Source organism: Pan paniscus, chromosome 14, assembly GCF_029289425.2.
Source record: "Pan paniscus chromosome 14, NHGRI_mPanPan1-v2.0_pri, whole genome shotgun sequence".
NCBI classification, from domain to species: Eukaryota; Metazoa; Chordata; class Mammalia; order Primates; family Hominidae; genus Pan; species Pan paniscus.
In genome coordinates this window covers 71,389,589-71,401,730 of record NC_073263.2, presented here as the reverse complement: position 1 = coordinate 71,401,730, position 12,142 = coordinate 71,389,589, and the positions used below count along the sequence as shown (strand labels likewise).

The 12,142-nt window shown below is 34.3% G+C and overlaps 1 protein-coding gene across 1 annotated transcript in view; it reads left to right on the top strand.

Moving 5' to 3' along the window:
- KLHL1 (kelch like family member 1) overlaps positions 1 to 12,142 on the top strand; it is a 428,752-nt gene that overhangs the window by 284,087 nt on the left and 132,523 nt on the right. The gene's annotated exons all lie outside the window — the stretch shown is intronic.

The following is a 12,142-nucleotide window of genomic DNA, read 5'->3' as shown; positions in this document are numbered from 1 at the left end:
AATTATTGTAATTTAAGATTAAGGGAGAAATTAAATATCTCTTTAATTGTAGCTGCTTTCTGCTTCTTCTTCATCTTTAAGTTCCTTATTCATTTCTTGTGCTTATGTACAAGAGTTCATATAAAATAAAAAAGAGATTTGAATCACTTAACACAAGCCAAACAATTTGTTGGATATATTGAGAATGCTATTTCAATGCCAAGAAATGTGAAATGCAAGGGAAATTCTTGCTGGGATCTCAATTATGAAAAGAATCTCTGTCTTTGAGAAGTTGAGAATATCATGTAGAAGCCAGATAAATAAATAGGCAATTATAAAGAAGTATAAGAATGGTGAAAGTTATAATTTATAAGTTTAATTGTGTTTACTAATTTAGTCCTTCAAAAGAAAATGAATCATTTGTTTAAAAACTAAACATATGCATTTGAAGATTTTATTCTTACGTTTCTAGAGTTATTGGAAAAATCTCCAAAAATTTGTCCTCTTCAGATTTTCTTATGTCTGTCTTAATTTTCATGAATAAGTACACAAGAAAAATAATATGCAAAAAGAGTAATTTTCATGTTTGTTTCTAATAAATGATATAATTAACCATAAAATATTTCAAGTATTTATTTAAAAAGCTGGAATTGGCAACAATAGAATATGACCAAATATCCAATATCTTTTTAAAAATTGTTATTAAGATAAATCAGAACCAAAAAAACTTATTTCAATCACTGTGAACTGAGATTTCAAAATTGTAGCTGAAGGGAAAAAACTTATGTAATCAATAGAGAATGACACATTCTCATTTGTTGTCTGTCAAAAGGATATCCTATGGCTGTTACATGGTTTTCATAGTTTATTTTTGGAAAAGAGCAACTCCTGTAAATATGAAAATGCAGAAGCCTAAAGAAATAAGATTTATTTTATAAGTACATAGCAAATCAAGAGAATAAAAGGGCAAAATGTTTGTCATCACATGGATGAATATAGGCACTCATAAAAGACAATATTGGTCCTGGGAGAAGGTACTAAAGCTTAGAATACACTATTATTGAAGTAGGAAAGCCTTAGAAACTTCTTTAAAACACAATAAAATGTCTTCCATCTGGGGTAGTCTCTTTCCCAAAAGACAGAATCTGGATGGTGATTTTGATGTTTACTTCAAAAAATATGAGATCTATATATATATGTGTGTGTATATATATATATATATATATAGAGAGAGAGAGAGAGAGAGGTATGTGTATATATATAGTATAACTATATATCTATACATATTATTTATATACAAATATACCTATTTATGTTTTATGTTTGTATTCAATTTCCTCTCTCGGACATTATATAGCTAGGTACCTAAGTATAGGTATATTTAGATTTACTAACATTCTTGAAGTTGTTACTTTTGTTGCTTGTAGTCATTACTTACATTGTGTGTGTGAAATTATGTTATTAAATTTTTGAAAGACATTTCAAATTGCTTACTAATTATTATTCACACAGAAATGTCACAGTTTACTTGAGCTTAACCCTATTATTAAACACTTTGCTGGGATTCAATAATTTTTTTATAAATAATGCCACCATTAGCACCCACATACATAAAAGTTTATCCTAATCTCTGAGTATTTCCTTAAATATACACCTAGATGAAAAATTAGTGGGTGGGAAAGAAAAGCCATTGTGAGGTATAAGCTAATTTCTTTTTCGAAAATATATAAGAATTTATAATATTACCAAGTTATACAGAGTGCCAGTCTTGTCAAAAAAATTTTGTCTTAAAAAACCTTTTTATATGAGTAAGTTTTAACATAACAAAATATAAAGAGTCGTATAGTCAATCCCCAAGTGTTCATCATTACATTTATATTTCCCTTCTTAGTAGTGAAATTGAAATTTTTGTATTTTAATTTTTATGTATTTAATCACATATATAATAATGAATACTGATATATTAATACCTCTATTCTAATTATTGCATTTTTTTGCAGTTTCTTGAGCATTGTTTGGTCAGTAGTAACAGCCTATGGTACAATCCTGTCATTTTCTTTATTTTAAATGAAATTATGTTAATAATTCAGAAGTCTGCTCTAAATATCTAGTAGGTAGCATAACACACCTGGCAATGTTTGAAGGAATGATGGATATTGCATAAGAAAATACATAGATGCTCTGGATAACATTAAGTTTTGTAAGACATAATTTACTTTATTTTAGGCAGACACTTAGAGTAAGAGAAAATTGCCTTCTTCCAAACAAGAATTGGATGATTTGAGACAAAGTAACGCGTTTGTGAGGACTGCCTTACTCTTGTTTGGCTTTCAATATTTATACCAGGGCCACTCATTCTTGGTGAGCCCTGAATGCTGTTTCATTTTTAACTCAGAACTAGCTTTGCCTAGTTCTGAGATAAATCTATGCCTTACAACTATTTATAAGCTAAGTTTAGCATCTTAGCTTCCATTTTCTGCCTGGATTTCTGCCTCTTGCTGTGTACATCTTCGAAATCAGCAAACGCCCAGAGAAGACAAGCAGTGTTGCCCTGCCATTCTCTTTTCTGAGGGACAGGAGTCTAAGGTCCTGACTGCCTTGATTGCCCTGAGCTGCAATTTGTGTCTTTTCAGCCCCATCAGACTGCCCAGAGGCCTCAGCCCACATGCATTGCAAGGTCTCTAAGCCTAGAGCTGCTTATGAATCAATCATTTCTAAAGGCAAAAATGGCAAAGAATGTCAGGCTCATTTCCATTCACGTCCCCTCTTTCTGGGACTTCAGGCTTTTAAGCGTTAGCTGTATTTTTTAGTCTCTAATGTCTTAAAACAGCTAAATTTTGTACTATGAACTGAAGCTTTATAGTTACTCATGTGGGAACAGTTTGTCTGATACAAACTAATCCATCATGTTTAAAAGAAGCCCCTGTGTATTTGTAATTTTGAGGTTGTCTATTTCTGAAACTTCTTGAATTTTTTCAGATTTATATATTTATTTATGAATTTTAATGTTCTTCACTTATTTTTTTTCATTCTGTCCATTATTTCTTAACAATTACACATATTATTTTATATCCTGGGGTTAATAATTTCAACATCTAAAAGGTTGGGTTCTAAATCTGTTGTTTGTTGTTTCTGACAACAGAAGTTTGATTCCTTCTGTGTCAGGTAATATTATTTTAAAGTCATAATTAATTTTCTTTACTCTCAGGGACTTCTTAGGGGCCTACATTTTGCAGATGCCTTCCTCTAATGAGCCTGAATCTGCTTCAACCCAGAACCAATGGCCTCACTAACTTAGAGCCATGTCAGCCCCCTTTAACCATTCAGGCTTAATGCAGCATCTCTGGTTCCTTGTTCTCCCACCTTGTGTTTGGCCCAAGGCAGATGCTCCAGATCTTATTGTTGGAAACCTCTGTCCACAAGAGATGCTGGCTTTTGTATTCCTTTAGCTCTCTCTCTGGTTTCACCTCACTGTTCCTTCAGCTATTTGACTATGCCCTTGAAAATTTCTCTTATTTTCATGTAAGACGAGCAATGCAAATATTGTTTTTTGTAATTTGCCCAGGTGGGCTGGTATTAGAATTAGAGGGCATTTCAGCCTGAGTCTTCTATTCTCCAACAGTCAGAAGCATCCTTTTTCTCTCTTATTCTACAGTTTTCTCCATAGATTATGTCACTTGATTTATGTCCTATAATTTTTGAAACGTAGGTATTTTGTCTATAACTAAACCATTAACACTCTGAAATTTTTCAAACATTTTGGATATTTGTAAGGTAGACTCATTGACATTTTCATAGTTAATTAATTTTGGAGTATTCACAAATTTAATATACTATTTTCAGTTATAACTTCTACATCTCTAAAATGCAAATAATCCCACCTTAAATTTTAAATATCATGTATTAAATTAGAACATCTCTAATTACAATGTAAATGACCATTCATTAACAATTTGACCAAATCCCACACTTCTAATAGTGAGTGTAATTCAAAATCTGGACCTAAACAGGAACTGATACATGCCTTAGAACTGAGGGATTATCAGCAAATATTCAAAACTACAAGTATGAATTACTGAATACTCATTTGTTCTCCTGTTATACATTCTCTTCTTCAAATGATAGACAACTTGGCAACAGAAACTTTCTAATTTTAGAAACACTTACTATTAATTGTGATAACATTTGTTATCAATTGTAGAATTTCAGTAAACATCTACTAAATTTAAATTGCAAGTAATTTAACTGATCTAAATGGATATCCAAAATGGACAAGTCTCACATATATTTATGAATTATAAATTCACTTTGAAGTATAATATGCTATTTATCAATGTAAACTTTGTGTGAATATGAAATTCACCTTTGTAATATTTTGAAGATGTGAAAAGCCAAATGTAATTAGAAGACTGCTGTTACCGACACAACTCTTCCCATAGGACCCTTCAAGCAGAAAACAATTTTATGGATCTAGGATACTTTTCCTCAGTAACTGATTATTTTTAAGTAATAGATAATACATCAATGACATAAATACATACATATATATATATATTTAACTAATTGTAATTTCATTTTTTCTCCCCCCAATTTATGTACTTATTTATTTAATTTCAATAGGTTGTGGGAAACAGGTCTGTTTGGTTTACATAGATAAGTTCTTTAGTGGTGATTTCTGAGATTTTGGTGCACCCATCACCTGAGCAGTGTACACCGTACCCAATGTGTAGTCTTTTGTCCCTCAACCCCCACCCTTTCATCCCTCCCCTCAAGTCCCCAAAGTCCATTGTATTGTTCTTATGACTTTGTGTCCTCATAGCTTAGCTCACACTTATAAATGAGAACATACGATTTTAGGTTTTCCATTGCTGGGTTACTTCACTGGGAGTAATGGTCTTTAACTCCATCCAGGTTGCTGCAAATGCCATTATTTAGTTCCTTTTTGTGGTTGAGTAGTATTCCATGGCATATGTGTGTGTGTGTGTGTGTATGTGTGTATATATATATGTATACATATGTGTGTGTGTGTATATATATATCGAAAACAACAAGTGTGTGTGTGTATATATGTATATATATACACCATTATTTCTTTATCCACTCATTGATTGATGGGCATTTGGGCTGGTTCCATATTTTTGCAATTGCAAATTGTGTTGCTATAAACACACATATGTGCAAATGTCTTTTTCATATAATGACTTCTTTGCATCTAGGTAGATATCCAGTATTGGGATTGCTGGATACAATGGTGGATCTAGTTTTATTTTTTAAGGAATCTCCATACTGTTTTTTATATAGTGGTCGTACTAGTTTACATTCCCACCAGCAGTGTAAAAGTGTTCCCTTTTTCACCACATCCTTGTCAACATCTATTTTTTTTTTTATTTTTTGACAATAGCCATTCTTGGAGGAGTAAACTGGTATTCACTGTGGTTTTGATTTGCATTTCCCTGATCATTAGTGATGTTGAGCATTTTTTCATATGTTTGTTGGCTATTTATTTATGTTCTTTTGAGAATTGTCCATTCATGTCCTTAGCCCACTTTTTGATGGGATTATTTATTGTTTCTTGCTGATATGTTTGAGTTCTTTGCAGATTCTGGACATTTGTCCTTTATTAGATGCATAGTTTTTGAAGATTTTCTCCCACTCTGTGGGTTGTCTGTTTATTCTGCTGATTATTTCCTTCGGTGTGCAGAAACTTATTGAGTTTAATTAAGGCCTATCTATTTATCTTTTTTGTTGTTGTTGCATTTGCTTTGGAGCTCTTGGTCATAAAGTCTGCCTAAGACAATGTTTAGAATAATTTTTCTGAGGCTATCTTCTACATTTTTAGTGACTTTACATCTTAGATTTAAGTCTTTGATTCATATTGAGTTGATTTTTGTATAAAGTGAGAGATGAGGATCCAGTTTTTTGCCATGTGGCTTGCCAATTATCCCAACAAAATTTGTTGAATAGGGTGTCCTTTCCCCACTCTATGTTTTTGTTTCCTTTGTCAAAGATCAGTTGGCTGTAACTATTTGGCTTTCTTGCTGGGTTTTCTATTCTGTTCTATTTGTCTGTGTGCCTATTTTTATACCAGTACCATGCTGTTTTGGTGGCTATAGTCTTATTGTACAGTTTGAAGTTGGGTGACGTGATGCCTTTAGATTTGTTGTTGTTGTTGTTGTTGTTGTTTAGTCTTGCTTTGGCTAGGCAGGCTCTTTTTTGATTCCACGTGAGGTTTAGAATTTTTTTCAAGTTCTATGAAGAATGAAAATATTTTGATGGGAATTGCATTGAGTTTTTAGATTGCTTTTGGCAGTATGATTATTTTCCCAATGATTCTACCCATCCATGAACATGGGATGTGTTTCCATTTGTTTCTGTCATCAATGATTTCTTTCAGCAGTGTTTTGTAGTTTTCCATGCAGAGTCTTTCACCTCCTTGCTTAGGTATATTCCTGAATATATTATATTATTTTTTGGCAGCTATTTTAAAAAGAGTTGATTTCTTGATTTAATTCTCAGCTTGGTCACTGTTGGTGTATAATGGTGCTACTGATTTGTGTACATTGATTTTGTATCCTGAAACTTTACTGAATTCTTTTATCAGATCTAGGAGCTTTTTGCATGAATTTATAGAGTATTCTAGGTATACAATCATATCATCAGTGAACAGCGACAGATTGACTTCCTTTTTACCAATTTTGGTGCCCTTTATTTCTTTCTTTTGTCTGATTGTTCTGGCTAGGATGTCCAGTATTATGTTGAATCGAAGTGGTAAAAATGGGCATCCTTGCCTTGTTCCACTTCTCAGGGGGAATGCTTTCAACTTTTCCTCATCCAGTATAATGTTGACTGTGGGTCTGTCATAGATGGCTTTTATTATCTTAAAGTATGTCCCCTCTATGCCAGTTTTGCCGAGGGTTTTAATCATAAAGTGATGTTGGATTTTGTTAAATGCTTTTTCTGCATCTCTTGGGATGATGATGTGATTTTTGTTTTTAATTCTGTTTATGTTGTGTAGCACATCTATTGACTTGCATATTTGAAACCATCCATGCATCCCTGGTGTGAAATCAACTTGATCATCGTGGACTATCTTTTTGATATGGTGTTGGATTCAGTTAGCTAGTATTTTGCGGAGGATTTTTGCATATATGTGTATTAGGGATATTTGTCTGTAGTTTTCTTTTTTATTATGTCCTTTCCTGGTTTTGGTATTAGGGTGATAGCAGTTTCATAGAATGATTTACAGAGGATTCTCTCCTTCCCTATCTTTTGGAATAGTTTCAATAGAATTGGTACCAATTCTTCTTTGAATATCTGATATAATTCAGCTGTGAATCCACTGGGTCCTGGACTTCTGTTTCCTTGACACTTTTTTAAATTACCATTTCAATCTTGCTCCTTGTTATTGGTCTGTTCAGAGTTTCTATTTCTTCCTGGTTTAATATAGGACAGTGGTATATTTCCAGGAATTTATCCAAATCTGCTAGCTTTTCTAGCTTGTGCATGTAAAGGTGATCATAGTAGTCCTGTCTGATCTTTTCTATTTCTGTCTTATCAGTTGTAATATCTCCTGTTTCATTTATAATTGAGCCTATTTTGATCTTCTCTCTTCTTTTCTTGGTTAATCTCACTAATGGTCTATGAGTTATGTTTATCTTTTCAAAGAACCAGCTTTTTGTTTTACTTATCTATTGTATTTTCTTTCTCAATTTTATTTAGTTCTGCTCTGATCTTTGTTATTTTTTTTTCTTCTACTGGGTTTGGGTTTGATTTGTTCTTGTTTCTCTAGCTCCTTGAAGTGTAATCTTTGATTGTCTGTTTGTGCTCTTTAGACTTTTTGATGTAGGCATTTAATACTATGAACTTTCCTTTTATCATTAATTTTGCTGTATCCCAAAAGTTTTAATAAGTTGTTTCACTATTATCATTCAGTTTATATAATTTTTTAAATTTCTATCTTGACTTCACTGTTGACCCAACAATCATTCAGGATCAGATTACTTAATTTCCATCTATGTGCATGATTTTGAGGGTTTCTTTTGGAGTTGATTTCCAATTTTATTCCACTGTGGTCTGAGAGAGTACTTGATATAATTTCAGTTTTCTTAAATTTGATAAGACCTGTTTTGTGGGTTGTCATACAGTCTATCTTGGAGAATGTTCCATGTGCTGATGAATAGAATGTATATTCTGCAGCTGTTGGGTAGAATGTTCTCTAAATATCTGTTAAGTCCATTTGTTCCAGGGTATAGTTTAAGTCCATTGTTTCTTTGTTGACTTTCTGTCTTGATGACGGTCTAGTGCTGTCAGTGGAGTATTAAAGTTCCCTACTATTATTGTGTTGCCATCTATATCATTTCTTAGGTCTAGTAGTAATTGTTTTATAAATTTGGGACCTCCAGTGTCAAGTGCATGTATATTTAAGATTGTGATATTTTCCTGGTGGACAAGTCCTTTCATCATTATTTAATGTCCCTCTTTACCTTTTTAAACTGTCATTGCTTTAAAGTCTGTTTGTCTGATATAAGAATAGCTACTCCTGTTCACTTTTGGTGTCCATTTGCATGGAATATCTTTTTCCACTCATTTACCTTAAATTTATGTGAGTCTTTATGTATTAAGTGAGTCTCTTGAAGATAGCAGATACTTGGTTGGTGAATTATTATCCATTCCGTATTTTTTATGTGGGGCATTTAGGCCATTTACATTCAATGTTAATATTGAGATGTGAGGTACTATTCTTTTTATCATGCTAGTTTTTGCCTGAATACCTTCTTTTTTTTTTTCCACTGTATTATTGTTTTATAAGCCTGGTGAAAGTTATGCTTTAAGGAGGTTCTATTTTGGTGTATTTTGAGGTTTTGTTTCAAGATTTAGAACTCCTTTTAGCAGTTCTTGTAGTGCTGGCTTGGCAGTGCCAAATTCTCTCAGCATTTCTTTGTCTAAATATTATTATATCTTTTCTTCATTTATGAAGCTTAGTTTCACTGGATACAAAATTTTTGGTCGATAATTGTTTTGTTTAAGGAGGCTAAAGATAAGACCCCAATAGTTTCTAGCTTGTAGGGTTTCTGTTGAGACATCTGATGTTAATTTGATAGGTTTTTCTTTATAGGTTATCTGATGCTTTGCCTCACAGCTCTTTAATTTTTTTACCTTGTTTTTCACCTTTCTCTGGCGCCTTGTTGAGTAGCTTAATAACCAACCTTCTGAATTCTTTTTCTGGAAATTCAGAGATTTCTTCTTGGTTTGGATCCATTGTTGGTGAGCTAGTGTGATCTTCTGATGGTGTTATAGCTCCTTGCTTTGTCATATTACTAAAATTGTTTTTCTGGTTCCTTCTTATTTGGATAGACTATGTCAGAGGAAAGATCTGGGGCTTAAGGGCTGCGTTCAGATTATTTTGTCCTGCACAATGATTCCTTGATGTGGTGCTCTCCTCTTTCTCCTTTGGATGGAGCTTCCTGAGAGCTAGACTGCAGTGATTGTTTTTGCTCTTCTGGGTCTAGCCACCCAGCAGAGCTACTGTACTCTGGGGTGGTACTGGGGAGTGTCTGTGGATCCTGTAATGTGATCTGTCTTCAGGTCCCTCAGCCATACACACCAGCGGAGGTAGTAGGGGAGTGAAGTGAATTGTGTGAGGGTCCTTGGTTGTAGTTGTGTTTAGTGTGCTGGTTTCCTCAAATGCTGGTTATGCTAGCAGTTTCTTGGCCTCCAGCCAGGAGGTGGCACTTTCAAGAGAGCATCAGCTGATATAAGCTTGCCCTAAGATTTCTTGGATAAGTATACTTTGGGTTTCTCAGACAATGGGCGAGGCCTTAGAGCTCCTAAGAGATTACGTCTTTCGTTTTGACAACCAAAGCGGGTAGAGAAAGGCTTGGTGGGTGCAAGGTTAGGCATATCTGAGCTCAGACTCCTTGGGCAAGGCTTGCTGTGGCCACTGTGGGGGATGGAGGTGTGGTTCTCTGGCCAATGGAGTTACTTTCCCAGGGGGAATATGGCTGCTTCTGCTGCGTCATACAGGTTGCCAGGGAAGTGGTGGAAAGCTGGCAATGACAGGCCTCACCCAGGTCCTACACAGCCAGCAAGGCCAGCCTTATTCCCACCTTGCCCCAGCATCAGCCTGGAGTTTATATCCAGGCAGCTGATAAGCAGGGCTGAGATCTTGCCCCAGGCTGCAAACCTCCCTGCTGAGAAAGTAAGCAAGGTTTTTAGGCCTCACCCCTCCCCACTTGCTTTAGCCTCTGTGTTCCTATGGCCTGTACTTCCCATTTGCACTCCGCCCTGGATTGTACCCAGGAATACTGGTGTTCAGTCAAAATTATTAGAAAGTTCAGCTGGAGGTTTCCTTCTCCCTGTGGTCCTTTCCCAATTCCACTGGCTGCCCTCCCCAAGAACCCCTGTGAGATAAAGTTAGAAATGGTTTCTCTGGGTACTGAGAGTGCCTACAGGGCTCATCCTACTTCCTCTTCTATTTTTATATTTCACTTGGCTCTCTACATTTGTTTCAGCTCTAGATAAGGTTAAATACTTCCTTTGTGATCTGGATTTTCAGGTTCCCTCAGTGAGGTGAGCATATGTGCTTGGAGGCTGACTTTCCCCTCTCACATTTTGGGCACTCACAGTTTTCTAGCTGTTCATGGAGTGTGCTGTGGCAAGCCACTTCTTTCAAAGGGTCTGTGAATTCCTTTGGTTTTCCTGCTATGTTCCTGCATTAGTTCTTCAAGCAAAAATTCATGACGTGAGTCTCCTCATGCTGTTCTGTCCATCCAAGTGGGAGCTGCAAGTTAGTCCTGTATCCTATCTGCCATTTTCACATCAATGACATATATTATAAATACCTTCTTCCAAACACCACCATATACAAAATTTTATTTACTTCCAACAACAAATTTATCTTGAGAGTATTTTCCAAGCTCATTTTGAATTTGAAGAGATTAAGAAACTTTTTTAGTTTCTACCATTTAGTAAGTAGAGTTTTAATCAGGGTTGTGTGTAATTCCAAAATTTGTATTATTTCTTCTGCTCTTTTGCTCACATTTAACCTGTTAATGATGAGATGTGCTAAGAATAACTTTTTTTTTTTTTTTTTTTTTGAGACAGGGTCTCGCTCTGTCGCCAGGCTGGAGTGCAGTGGCACGATCTTGGCTCACTGAAACCTCTGACTCCCGGGGTTCACGAGATTCCCCTACCTCAGCCTCCCAAGTAGCTGGGATTACAGCCACGCACCACCACACCCAGCTAATTTTCTTATTTTCTGTAGAGACGGGGTTTCACCATGTTGGCCAGGATGGTCTCTATCTCCTGACCTCATGATCCACCCGCCTTGGCTTCCCAAAGGGCTGGGATTACAGGCGTGAGCCACCATGCCCTGACACTAAGAATGACATTTTTAAGAGGCCTGCTAAATACTTGACATACATTAATTCTTATTATATTATTTTTATTTAAAATTTTACTGAAGATTAGAATCAGTTCTCAAGTGCAGTGTGTGAAGGAAAAAATCTCAGGCCAGCTAAATAAACCTTATCTTATGATTTTAGAAAACATATTTGAAATATAAGAAATTATATAATTGACAAAATTAAATATGCTCTATTATATTTCCATTTCATGTTTTATAAATTAATTTTATATACCAAAATTATAAATATATTATAATTTTACCTTATTTTCAAACTCTGTTTTATTAATTTCCATTGAGATTTACCTTTTAATAACATGTTTTCAAAATCTAATGTAACATATTACATTAAAATTCAGCCCACATTTCAAAATTTTATTCTAATTATAAGCATGAAGAACCATGAAATTAGTATCTTTAAATGTCCAAAAATGTACATATGAATGTCCAGAAAATTTTTCTAGACAAAATTCATTTGTCTAGAAAATGGATGTCCAGAAAATGAATACAAGTTTATAAAGGTCTCAATTAATATATTCTTATTAAAATAAAAATCTTACTATAAGTATCCTAAACACTCGTTTATAAAATTTAAATTTCACAGCCATATATTCTCTTAAAAGAACACATTATTTACATGAAAAAAACAACTTTTATTTATTTTTCAATTTAAAAATAAAGGTTTTATATATTTAAGGTTTAAAACATGATACTTTGAATATGTATATATTGTGGAATGGCTCAATCAAGATAATTAAC